We start from the raw sequence: 13,229 nt of genomic DNA, 5'->3' as shown, positions 1-13,229 counted from the left end.
AACCATCTATTAAAGAAACTGTAGGCATTGTAATTTTTCCAGGAAAATCAAAAGGATTTCTATAAAATATGCCAACGCAGGTAGTACAATCCGGGTTTGGGTCAATTTATGGATTTTGCCTATTATTTTCCCGATACGATACTCGTAATATAATATAATGGTGGATTATATGCAGATATTTTTAGTTTGGCGATTATGAATTTTCCATGTACACACAAAAAAAAAGAAAAAAAACAAAAAAATATTATGTGACCGGTTTCTGGATACAAAGAGAGATTAATTAACCAAAATTATTTAATGATTAAATTGGTTAGATGAAGCGAAATGTTACGTTACTTAACTTACTAGATATAAAGTTCCTGCCTATTCTGATATAGGAATTTGAAATGTTGAAAAGGTTCCACTTGTCATTTCAAACCAACTAATAAGACCTGGTGACGTCGAACAAGACGGAAGCTGACAGTTCATCAATTCTACAGTTTTCCGTTTAAATTTGGTTTTTTTTTTTAACAAAATATGTCCACATCCCATCAGAGAAAAAATTGCACATGCGTTATATTTTACAGGCGTGCGACTAACTATAACCCATAACTAGCCATCTGACGCGCATCATTTTGGTAGTTATTAGCTATGCGTATAGAGATTGATAGTGAGATTTGAAATGCGTATGTTGAATGGCTCTTCTAAAACCTGTTCATTTCATGATTCACTAACTAACTAATAAAACTAACCAAAACTAATCTTAGTATTCTGCGATCCAAACAGTAAAATGTTATGTGCTATAATTTAGTGCCTAAATTAACGTTATTTTTTTTAAATAACTAAATGATAGTGGATACAGTTATTAAAGACGCCATAATTAAAAGGTTATGTTAAATTAGGCCACTACCTAGAATTTTACGAATCTTTTACTAACTCCGTAAGTGCAAGTATAAGAAACGCGTTCTGATGTATTACCCCCATAACGAAAGTTATTTTAATGAAGCTAAATGCAAATTCCACGATGCAACGATGAGATGGCGATATTACATGGCGCCAGTCACTGAAATCTAGATGCTGCTGCACTACTAACGGCATACCCAAACGAACAATGTGCTCGCGAAGGATAATTTTCCACAGAGTAAACTGCAGCCGCTTTGTTATTATAATATAGTTGTGTATAGTATTAAAATGTCGACACATCTTTTGAATTGCGACATATTCTGCGTTCGCTCGCATTTTTGTACTAGCAGATATTTAAATATAGGTTTAATTACGCGGGTGTGACTGTGCCTGATCCTGATGGCCAGTTATTTACAGGCGCCATGTTATCGTATATGCGGAGGTGTAGAAAATGGAGAACACACTGAGAACTAAATATCAAAAAAATGTTAATTTTGTTGATGTCTAACATATTTGGACTATGTCCTTGAATTGTTCTGTTAGTCTTTCAGTGTCCCGTAATCTGTCTCGCACAACAAGGCGTACCTAAAGGTTGTTAAAAAAATAATTTACTTTGCATTGTCTAAAAAATTAAAAGCGGCCATGCTATTTCTTTTTCCAGTTAAGTATTTTTCTTCACTTAGCAATCAAAAAACAAGTTAAACAAGGAAGAAAAATCTTTTATTTGAAATATTTTTTGTTCGTCTCAAATTCACGTCGACTTTAAGTACAAAATTGCGAAACTAAATACTCATTTTTCTCGAACGTTTAGCAATCCAGTCTATTAAAAATGGCAGTAAAAATAATAACAGTCCGTGCGAAGATGACTCGTTTAATTTTGCAGCGGAACTGACATTTTGCTGATACATTGTTCCGAATTAAAACTTTAATTTGAAGCGCCTAACTGCCTATAAAATCGTTTATCGCCTGTTTCCAATAATTAGGGACGTTCCCTTGATAATTACTGCGTCTTAACTCCTTTTACTATAAGGTTATTCTAGCGACAACGTCGTATACATATATACAGTGCCTGCGTACATGAGGGGACATCGCATTAATTTTTTGTACCCTTGTATATAGCACGGTGGCGTGGGCGTATAAAATTAAAATGTCTATTTTTTGACATAAGAACAATTTCTCAAAGGGTCACGTGATCCGTTTTTTAAAAGGTCTTTTCATGTTCTATTCGTATACCAATTTTAAAAAACAATTGCTGTTTTTGCAGACAAAAATTCAACAAATCCATTTATAATTAGAATATAATTTAATACAAGTAATAATGATATTTATTGTTAAGTTGCATGTCAAGTGCGTGTGCAGTGCGTCAAGTCCATTTAAATTGATTTTTTTTTAAATATTTGTTCTAAAATATCTCTAGTTTTATGAGTTTCTCATAAGTTCCTTATTTTGTTAGTAAGTTAAATACTTAAATCCATTGGCTCATGTTTTTTTAAAGATCAAAGGTCTTTTCACGTTCTAGTTGCATACTAATTTAAAAAAAAAACATTTGATTTGTCAGTTTTTGCAAGACAGTCATATGAATGCTTGCAAATTTCTTATTACTTTTCTATTAATTAAACGTAGCTTAAATTAAAAAAAATAAATAGTTTCATCATTTCATTAACAATTTGATTAAATATTCGAAATTAGCACTTTGTGCATAGCGCAACTCTTTAAAATTCATTTCGGTTGGTGCTTGCTACAATTGGGTGAATCTTCAACTTGTTTCTCTACTGAAATTGGTTTTCTGCGGTTTTTTTTGTGGTTGTTAAGAGTGTTACTGGTAAAAAAATTGTTTAGCAATTTTCTGAAATATTGCCAAGTGATGGGCTTTTCAGGATATTTTACATTAAAAAGTCTAACTGCTTCATGTGAATTGCTATTGGATTTACCATAAATCACGATAGCTTCAGTTTTTTTCTCCAATACCCGCGCATAAACCGTTTTGGAAAACAGAAGATCCATTTGATAGTAACTATTTAACTTACTAAAAAAATAACGAACTTAAACTACATATAGAATGTCGATTAAATACAAAATAGAAACGAATATGGAAAACTAATGAAACTCGAATTATTTTAGAACAATTATTTAAAAAAACACTTTAAATGGACTTAACTCGCTGATACTTCGATTAAATATTTTGACATTGACAAGTGAAAGTAATCTAACATGACGTGGCTCCCTCCAATGCTGTATTTACATGCAACCTTACCAAAATTATGATTATTATTTGTATTAGATTAAATTGTAATTAAAAATCCATTTATTGAATATTTTGTCTTGCAAAAACTGACCAATCAAATGTTTTCAAAATTGGTATGTGAATAGAAGTGAAAAGAGTTTTAAAAAGAAGTATCACATGACCCCCTCTTACTAATAAAAAAAAAAATAAAACACCACAATATCACCCACAATACTGGCTGTAAGAAAATGTTGCCCACTGCTGCAGCTTTTTTTGAAAAACAGGAAAAAATTGCTCCCCAGCGAGAGTTTAAGTTTAATTTTTTGGAAAAATGTCTATGAAAATCAAAAAACTGTATTCTTGAAATCGAAGAATAGAAATGAAATAGGGAGAAAGGATTTTATATTTCCAAATTTCTCAACATCATTTCCACCAATGCACGTCGGTTATTATATCCCACCCTCCATAATTATGATTTGCCAACTGATAAAAAACGTGCATTGCTTTAACCAGTCCTTTTTAATAGAATTGAGGAGAATCGAAGTCTCTTAATTACTATCTACTCTAATAAAATGAATAAAAGTTTGACGCCGAACGAAGAAATGTGATCATTCTCTGAATAACAGAAAAGCCTCAAATGTCAGTGGCCACCACCACAAGTTAACCGAATCAATTTTCTTTTAAATTTAGTAGTAAAAATACCGTAAAGAATCAAGACAGACGAAAAAAAAAACAAATTGGTAGTTAGGTAATCTTGCATTTTTTGCCATTTCTATCATTCATGACCAATCGAATAGGGAAGGAGTACAAATTTCCCTGAAATAATCTAATCTACACATAATGAACTTGTATATGAAGATATACGCTTCAAAAATTCCATAAGCCAGCTGTACTTATTTTTTTATTTGCTGTTATGTAGCGGAGAAGACGTTCGAAGTTATTGAAAGTGACATGTTTCATGTGTCCCATTAAAAAAATATGGTCGACGGTGATTTTTAAACGTAACGGCCACTGTTCGCGGGATTAAAGAGAGTCGCAATAAAAGAAGATTGAACGCTACCTTGAGATAAAGCGACGGCGCTTTTACGAAATAATCTCCCTCTTCGGAAGGAGACATATTTGCAGAGATACTATCGCGGTCCCAAAACGCCGAAACGATGTCGCTTTACTGCGTACGAATGTGTAATACTCGAGGAATAAAAGTCAAAATTAAAAATTACGTTTTTCCTGCGAGGGCATTATGCAAAATATACAGTGTGATATAGAAATTGCAACAACCAGTAAATGTAAATATATCTTTTCTACTCCCTAACTCTCAAATACCCAACTATGTACTGATCAAGCTTGCGCAAAAGTGTCACTTTACCTACACACAAAATTGATCACTTAAAACAAGAATAAGCAATTTTGTATATCCGTATTCTTATTTAAATATTATCATAGATTTAGTTTTGGCCTAAAACTTTTATTTTGCGATTTTTTAAACTTTCATTTTGAGAATACCGTTGTCTTAAAACGTGTATGTGTCTTATTTACTTTAATTTTGTTTCATTACATCAAACTAGTTTAATGTTTTATTTTGAAAGCCACTTATTTCATTTAAGCAACATTTTTGTTACCGATGGCGTTATTAATATGTCATGTTGAGATACCGCCTTTCATTATCTGTTTAGGTTGACTTAAAACTTATCTTCAATCTATCGAGAATTGCTCTCAACCACTTCTAAATTAAATGAATAGTTTAAAAATATTAATACAAAACTTTATTTCTTAAAATGTTAATATTTTTGTTTTAAATATGGGACAATTTGATATTGAAATAATAGTAAATCTTATTTTTTTGTTGAAACAAATATAATCTGCATTGTAATATGATAATTTAAAGAAAAATATTTTTTTGATTTGAATGTTTTCAATTATTCTTATAGGAAATTTAATGCTCTACAAAAAAGGTCTCTTGTGGTTTATCGATTACTCAAACGATTTTACATATATATGCATTGGAATCGCAAAGGTTACTTAAAGTTCTTTAGTCAACCGATATCATTAAATGCATTTATTACACTTTTATTATAGTCAGGAAATAGCCCACAATGCAATGCATCAAGGAAATCATGTGGTAGGTCAAAAATTTTTGTACCAAATACAATGATTTTTGGGAAACGAAGTCACTCAAATCCTTTTAAATGATCGAGTTGATGTTCTTTTGATCGATCTCCAATTTGTTAACCCTAGAATTTATACCATATCGAGTTTTTACAGCTTCGACTACCTTCTTGTTTATATCGAATGGAATAGTATTATCAAACAGCTATAAATTATCAATAAAATCAAAGGCTGTTGGTGATAAGATATGATTACTTATACATGAGAGTAAATCGAAATGAAAAATTATAATGAGGATAATCTTCCCATTATTCGTGGTAATTACTTTCTAGAGGTAACTAGTTTTTGTGGGTCAGATCCAAAAAAAAGATAAAAGTTTTTTTGACCCACCCCAATTTTTAAGCTTTATATATTGTGGGATGTTTGAAAGAAAAATCATATATAGCAATTACAATAAACTAGTTAGTAGCTTTATCGATATTCAATGTTCACCTCAGCGCTGCAAAGTAAAATATAATTTTTCCTGAATTTCAAAGAAAATCTAATAGTTTTGTTACTTGCTTTAAATATAAAGTCCAAGCAAGCTCAATCAAATGAGATTTCCCGTTCTCAGAATAAAATGTCTCAACGTATTTATTTACTAAAAAATATTTCGCTACTCTTTACTCTACTCTCTGTGCAACGTACGCAAAATGTCACTTTAAAACGTTAGCTTCGTTAACAACAGTTAGCCCCTGTCAATTGTGATGGTCACATCACACGTCACCCAGTACATCCAGTATAAGATATAGGAACTGATTCAGCCTTCTATCTATACTATCCCATGTATGTTCAAAAGGCGATTAGTTTGGTTTGGCGGTAAATGGAAGAAGGATTTCATTAGCATATCAAAGGAAATTTCAACTAACTGCAGCGATGAGTGGTGATTACTGAAAGTACCATATGAAACATGCTATAAACAGAGGTGACCTGCTTCCAAGTGATATGCCACCACAACCGTAATGCCCAATATAAGCATAGCCTTACACCCCATGCAAAATTCAAGCCTAATCGACTAATATCTATACCAACTGAGGAAGGTATAAGCTTTTGATAAATCGATATTTGTCTACCCGAAAAGGACCCCAATCTATCATTGTTAACGATGTTTTCAAAACTCCAAAGGCAATAATAGTAATTATTCATTAAACGTTAAATCAAGACGACATTGAAAAGACATTGAGACAGATTAAAACATACCCAGTAGCTAAGCTGAAAAGTACCAAAACTAAACACAAAGGTTGGATCACCGATGACATCCTGAAATTAAAGGACTGCTGTATATCATATAAAAATAAAGACCCTACTAGAAACAAAGAAATTGGGGCTAAGATTAGAAAAGCGAAAGAAAATTGTTTAACATTACAGTGCAATGAAAAGCCAAGCATGACTCTATTAATGCGTACAAGAAAATCAGACAGACAACTGGTCAATATAAAAAGAGCAACAAAAACAGTCTCATGAATGATCAACAGCAAATTCTTAGTACCACAGAAGAACAATTACAGGAATGCAAAAAATATATTGAAAATCTCTTTGGAGACATAATATTACTCGAGAAGACGAGATGGATATTCAGACAGAAGTAAAAAAAAATGGAAAGGGACCAGGACCTGACGAAATACAGATAGAAGTCTTAAAAACGTTGGAGGAACATAGCACTTTCACACTTCTATTGAGTTTGCTAAATTGCATATACAAAACCGGAATAATTCCTTAAGCTCAAGTCAACTTTCGTTGCTCTGCCATAGAAAGCTAACTGCAGATATTGCTAATATTATAGAATGATCAGTTTAATGCCATGTATTGGAGTCGTTCGTGAAAATCAATCAGAATACATGCGGTATGTCTCAATTTAGTTTTAAAAGTGATTTCCGTACAAGAGAGGAGCTGTTTATCATCCAGGTTCTCATACAGCAATGTCTAGATGTGAACGTTGATGTACATGCCTGCTTTGTAGATTATGAAAAGGCATTTGACACTGTTCAGCATGATAATTAATGGCTATACTGAACAATATGGGCCTGGAGAGTCGGCACATAGCCAACTTACATTAGGGTTAACGTACAGACACCTGAAGAAGTGCCTATTATGAGAGGATGACAAGGATGTGTGCTCTCCCCTCTTTTGTTTAATTTATATGCAGAAAAAATCTTCAGGGAAGCCGTCGAACAAAGAACAGAGGGTGTAATTAATAATGGAATCGTCATCCAGAATTTAAGATTCGCTGACGACACTTATTAGCAAAAAATAAGGTTGATTTACAGCTACTTTTATCAGCGGTAATAGACCATAGCCAACAAATGCTTAAATATCGGCATCAGCAAAAATAAGATCATAACTAATAACTTAACAGATATCTGCGTAAATTGAGAAATAGTGGAGAGAGTATTTGGGGTACAGGATGAATGAAAAATGGGACTCAACTCAAGAAATCAAGAACAGAATAGAGCAAGGAAGAACATCTTTTAAGAACATGCAAAATGTGTTAACCAACAGAGTGACGAGTGAAGAGTGACGAATCAAGTGATTCTGCAACTTATAAAGAAAGAAAGAGAGGTACTTAATACCATTAAAAGAAAAATGCTGGAGTATTTTGCCCACTTAATGAGAAATAAAAATTATGAATTGCTCCATGTAATCATGCAAGAAAAAGTAAAGGGAAAACGTGGTCCTGGTCGTCGAAGAACGTCTTGATTCAAAAACCCTCGTCATGGTATGCAGTAAGCACCACCACATTATTTAGATCTGCCGCGGACAAAGTGCCAATGTTCTGGGAGCACACGACACTTGTAACAATAATAATAATACATTTTCTTGAAATTAAAGAAAAGTTTGGTAATTTGTGGACAGACTGGGACAAAAATGTTTAGTGCGAAGACAATCAACAGACAAAATATTATAATAAATATACAGCGTTTTGCAACTTCTATGCCACACGGTATATTTAAATTTAAATACGCTCGTCAAAAAGTGCATCGCTGCGGATCTCCTGTGAAGATTATCACGTATAATTTGAGTAATTCTTAGAATGGACGAAGATGATCACTAGCGTCAATTACGACTCCTAAAACCGTCTCTAATAACAATATACGCATTACCAAACATGTCGAACTTCTGCTTAGGACAAATTGGAGGCCAAACACGGCGACGTACTTTCCACAAATCTTTGTAACCTTACGTAACTTAATAGAGCCATTACGTCCATGATTTTTATCAGTTTACTTTTGGGGCTTTGGCGTTATATCGGGAAACCGCTAATCTCAATAATATCGGCAAAGGACAGTGTCCGGTCATAATTTTCCTTCTAATTTACGTTATTCAACGACGCGTATCTTTTAATTTATGTCTCTAAAGTGTTAATGGTTCCATTTTCCGTTTTGTACAGGGTTCGATCGTTATATTATATCATTTATGACTCTATTTGAACGTAAAACAAGTAACAATTTCTTCTGACGGCAAATAAAAAAAAGTTTAACAAAAGATTGAAACAAGATTTGATTGTACATTTAAAAAATCCTTAATATATTTAGATAAATTTTAAGTTAAAAATATGGGTTTTCGATTCAAAGTTATATAAGTTAAAAATCATTTATAAATACGATGATGTTTAACACTAAGTGCAGGCAATACCCTCTAAAGGATGAGGAATAGGTAAATGTTAGATTGAAATGCCGATATACTCATGTTGTAGAGAGAAAACTGACATAATAAAAAAATTTCATTAATTACGGTAATAATATTATAATATATGTTTATTTTTTGCACGTCGTATTTACGTTTATCTATTAGCAGTAAACCAAAAGCACTGCGCATAAAAATGACCTCGGAAACAATTTTAAAAAAGATCAAAGCCCAATCCCTGATTTCAGAGCTACTTATATCTAAACATATTATGACGTATACTGAACATATCAAAAAAACAAAACTGTACAGTATCTTATTAATAGAAATCTAGTTCGGCTAATTATATTTAACTAATATATATTTTTTTCTAAATGATGTGGGCATCAGTTTCTTTACGTTATTAGGAACACGATAATACCATTTGTAGACACAGTAGGAGAACGATCTTTCAAATAATGATTTACGATGCGGGGAGGATAAATAAAACCCCTATATCGAAGATTCAAAGTGTGAACATCAGTTCGGTATTTTATTTTTTCAAGGAGATATGGAATGCAGGCATTTAAAATTATATTATTGTAAAAAACGACTGTCGAAGTTTTTCCATTGATAGTCAATTTGTCTCACTGAGTTTATACTTTAATTAAGTAAAATTAAATTAAATTAATTATGTTAACTCTCAATAATTTTATTTGTTCATATTGCTTTAATTAAGGTAGGGACAGCGATAATATTTGGTATTATTTTGGTAACTGTGAGGATCCCCGCCAGCGAATTAATGGAAAAGTTTACAATTGACTCAAAGCAACGCACTAAAATCCCTTATTATGTGTAGTAATTTTTTTTTTCATAACACTGTTTTCGAAACCGAAGCGACATTCCAAAAAATTTTATACTCATTTTCGTCTTAAAATTAAGTGAGGATTTTCATCCTTTTTTTTGTCAGAAAGATTAGGAAATACCCTATATGTATTATTATTTGTTAGCAAAATTTCAAAATTTTGAAAAATGATAAATTTGTATTTTTTGTTTTTATATTTAATTTTACAAATAGTATGTGAAAATACAAATACAAATTTTGATAATTTTTAAATCGTTCCCCGTACATGGGGCAAAGCGTTTTGCCTTTTCAACAATGGACAATAAAAGTATACGCAAGTTTCCGAAACTGAAATTATCTCCTTTCCACATGTGATTTTTAATTACCCGATAGCATTGTTAACGGGTGAAATTGCCCGAAACTATTCAAAAGTTGCCAAATTTTTAAAATAATTATTCATTTTAATATCTTATCTAATTTAAATACATACTTTACGTCGTTTCCAACTAACCAAAACTAATTAAATATTTGATTATCGTGAGCTGCCATAAAAATGGGTTTAACTGATATAGAAAGCTTTTCCGGCAATTTTTAAATAAAAAAATCTCGGTTGATTTCGATTATACAACCATTTTTCCAGATAGTGGCGATTCATTTTCCATAGTGTGGTAAATATCATTGTGGCCGTATATAGTAAATATAGTAAATATAGAGTACAGGAAATTTTAATAAAATGCCTTCAACATTCAGTAGAAGTGAAGGAACTAAGTATTTTTTTCTTGCTTGGTGGACCGACAAATATCGTTAGCACATCCCTGGATGGGTTTTTGAGGACTCTACTACATGCTTCCATCTTCGCCTGTCTAGCATTATTTTGATGCCATCTTGAATGTTCATGGCCCTTAGGTCTTTTCCAATGTTATCTCTCCATCTAAGGCGTGGTCGACCTAAGGGACTTCTTCCCCTATACCCGCATCCCTCTTACGTGTCCTGTCCATTGTAGTCTTCTGGTCTTTACTTCGTTTATTATATTGCAGTATTACAGTAATACAGTTCGTAGGATTCTGGTAGACTATTATACCAATTTTTACGCTTCTTTTTGGAACCTGCTGCTGCCAGTCATGTCCACATCATCTGCGAGTGTCAGGACTAGTTTGGGTCCCTCATTATGGAAAATAGCAGTGGGTGTCTCAATTTTAGCATTGCTTCTGCATACGTTAATTTATAAATCGAGTTCCAGCGGAACCTGATTTAGTTCTTAAAGTATTTTATTATTTATTTCAGGTCCTTAAGTCTATAAAATTGAACTGGAAAAGTAAGTTTGATTTTAATTTGATATTTTTAGAATATCATTCACATATTTTTTTTAGGAATAAACTGACTTGATAACTCTTTATAACTTGTAATTTTCAAGTACCTCAACTGAAAACCGACATATGAAAACAAAATACTTGGACCAATATATAGTTTCTACATATGAAGGATAAAAAAACTCGGCGTATTACCTGCTCAATATGAACAAAGAAGGTTTCTTATCATTTTTATACGGACTTAATTAAACATTTAAATACTTATCATAACTTACCTAAAGAAGAATCTGCTTTGTATATTAGGTAACAAATAAACAGGTAAACTGTGCCTTCCTTACAGAAAGAAAGTACCCACAGGATGAAGAAAAAAATATATGTGTGCAAGTAAGTACAAAAGTTGCATGTGTAGTAATGTGCATATAAGTAAGTATAATTAAAAAACGCAGTAGTATATTAATATTAAAAATAATAATAACACTTTAGCCGAAGGTTAATATTTTTCTATAGGCTATTACTACAGAATATCTATTTAATTTTTTTTTTAGAACCTACTAATGTAAAGTTTGTTGAACCTCATATAGGGTACACTGATACACTAATACCAAGAGGTTATTAAAAGCAGAACAAGTGACAATTGTTTTAAAATTAAGTGCAGGAGGGATTGATAGTAGAGTTGGAAAGGATTTCAATGGCATTTGAGGAAAAAGAGAAGTTATGCTGCATGTATGTATTTACTTTTGGATTTGTAATAGATTGTTTAGCAAGAAATGAATAGCTTCGCTAGCAGCTGCGTTAGCAAGCATATTTTTTGGGAAATTTTAAAGGGCCAGAAAACGATGACACGCTGAAGAATACTCTAGGAAAATAAACACATTATTGTTATTTTAAATGTTTTTTAACATTTTATTTGCTTTGAAATAATTGTAGACTTACAGCTATCCATTATTAATGTTTAATTTATTAATTTTTAACATTTGTATGGCACAAAAACAATCAAACTAAATGATCCCAGTGATAAGTTCGCCAATAAAAATAATATGCCAAGAAAGTATCTAAATTATGTAAGTATACAAATTTGGTGGCATGATCGGAGCCAGCCTGCGTGTTCTGATTGGTTGGCATAGTTAGAAAATTAACGTATGCTACTTTTGTTTAGTTACTGGACTGAAACAAATTCTTTCTCTACTTATTTCATGGTTAAATGGTTTAAGTAAATAAGCAGATCTACTACAGTACCTATCCTATAAACCAGAGAATACCTTTTACGGGTGTATTAAATCAATTATTAGTAATCGCTTTATAGTGTACCTTTTTATTTATTTTTTTTGCTGAAATATGAGAATTTGCGTGAAACGAAGTAATTTTTGAAACGGTTCTGTATTTAATGTGCGAATATTTTTAGAGTGACTTCCTTGTACGGTGTTTTCGTGCCTTTATGCAGCAGACGAAACTTGCCACCTTCTGTTATAGTATATCGAAAATGGACAGAAAACAATTTCGTAACAGTTACGGTTGTCTTGTCCTTTTCGGACGGACTCGATACGCGTGCAAAATCCGAAAAAAATATCGATGAACTTTTAACGAAATTCCACCGAAAAAGACATTTTTCGCGAGCCATAAACGGCGATTATCACGTAGGTATAGCGCGCGTAAAAGTGGGTGAATTTCTGACGGGAAATAATTCGATTCACACGGTAAACAATGCGACTAATGTAATACTGCTAACTGCGGCACGTAAATAACTAATAAATTTAATTCTGTTACACATGTAGGAGGCTCGGATGAACGCCGTGAGATAATACTATAAAGATTACGTTAAAAATTACGTTTTATTATTATTTATCTAACGCTGTCGCAAGAGAGTGTTTTCTCATGTAAAACGATGCGGAAAACATCGTCAGCTGCGCACGCATCGGTTGCAGCGTCTGCCTGATATTAATCCATAAAAATAACGACTTTTTGCGCCTATTACGGCACTAAAGCGGTCGCATCTTCGAAAGTTATTGGCTTTAGTTACGACAAAACGGCGATAAATCTACATGTTAGTACAGATTCGTTATTATTCGTCACGTTCCTGCCAACCACAAGGCGGCGCTGTTTTTTTGAAAATGGAAATCTAACAAATAAATTGCAGTTCGTCAGACAAGCGCTTGTGCGAATCGTTTCATTGTGTCCTAAAGAGAATATGCTCATGCAATATCGTTTGCTAAAATCTTTCTAA

Source organism: Cylas formicarius, unplaced genomic scaffold (genome assembly GCF_029955315.1).
Source record: "Cylas formicarius isolate icCylForm1 unplaced genomic scaffold, icCylForm1.1 PGA_scaffold_2__14_contigs__length_35257938, whole genome shotgun sequence".
NCBI classification, from domain to species: Eukaryota; Metazoa; Arthropoda; class Insecta; order Coleoptera; family Brentidae; genus Cylas; species Cylas formicarius.
The sequence above is the reverse complement of the archived record's forward strand: the minus strand, read 5'-3'. Positions refer to the sequence as shown.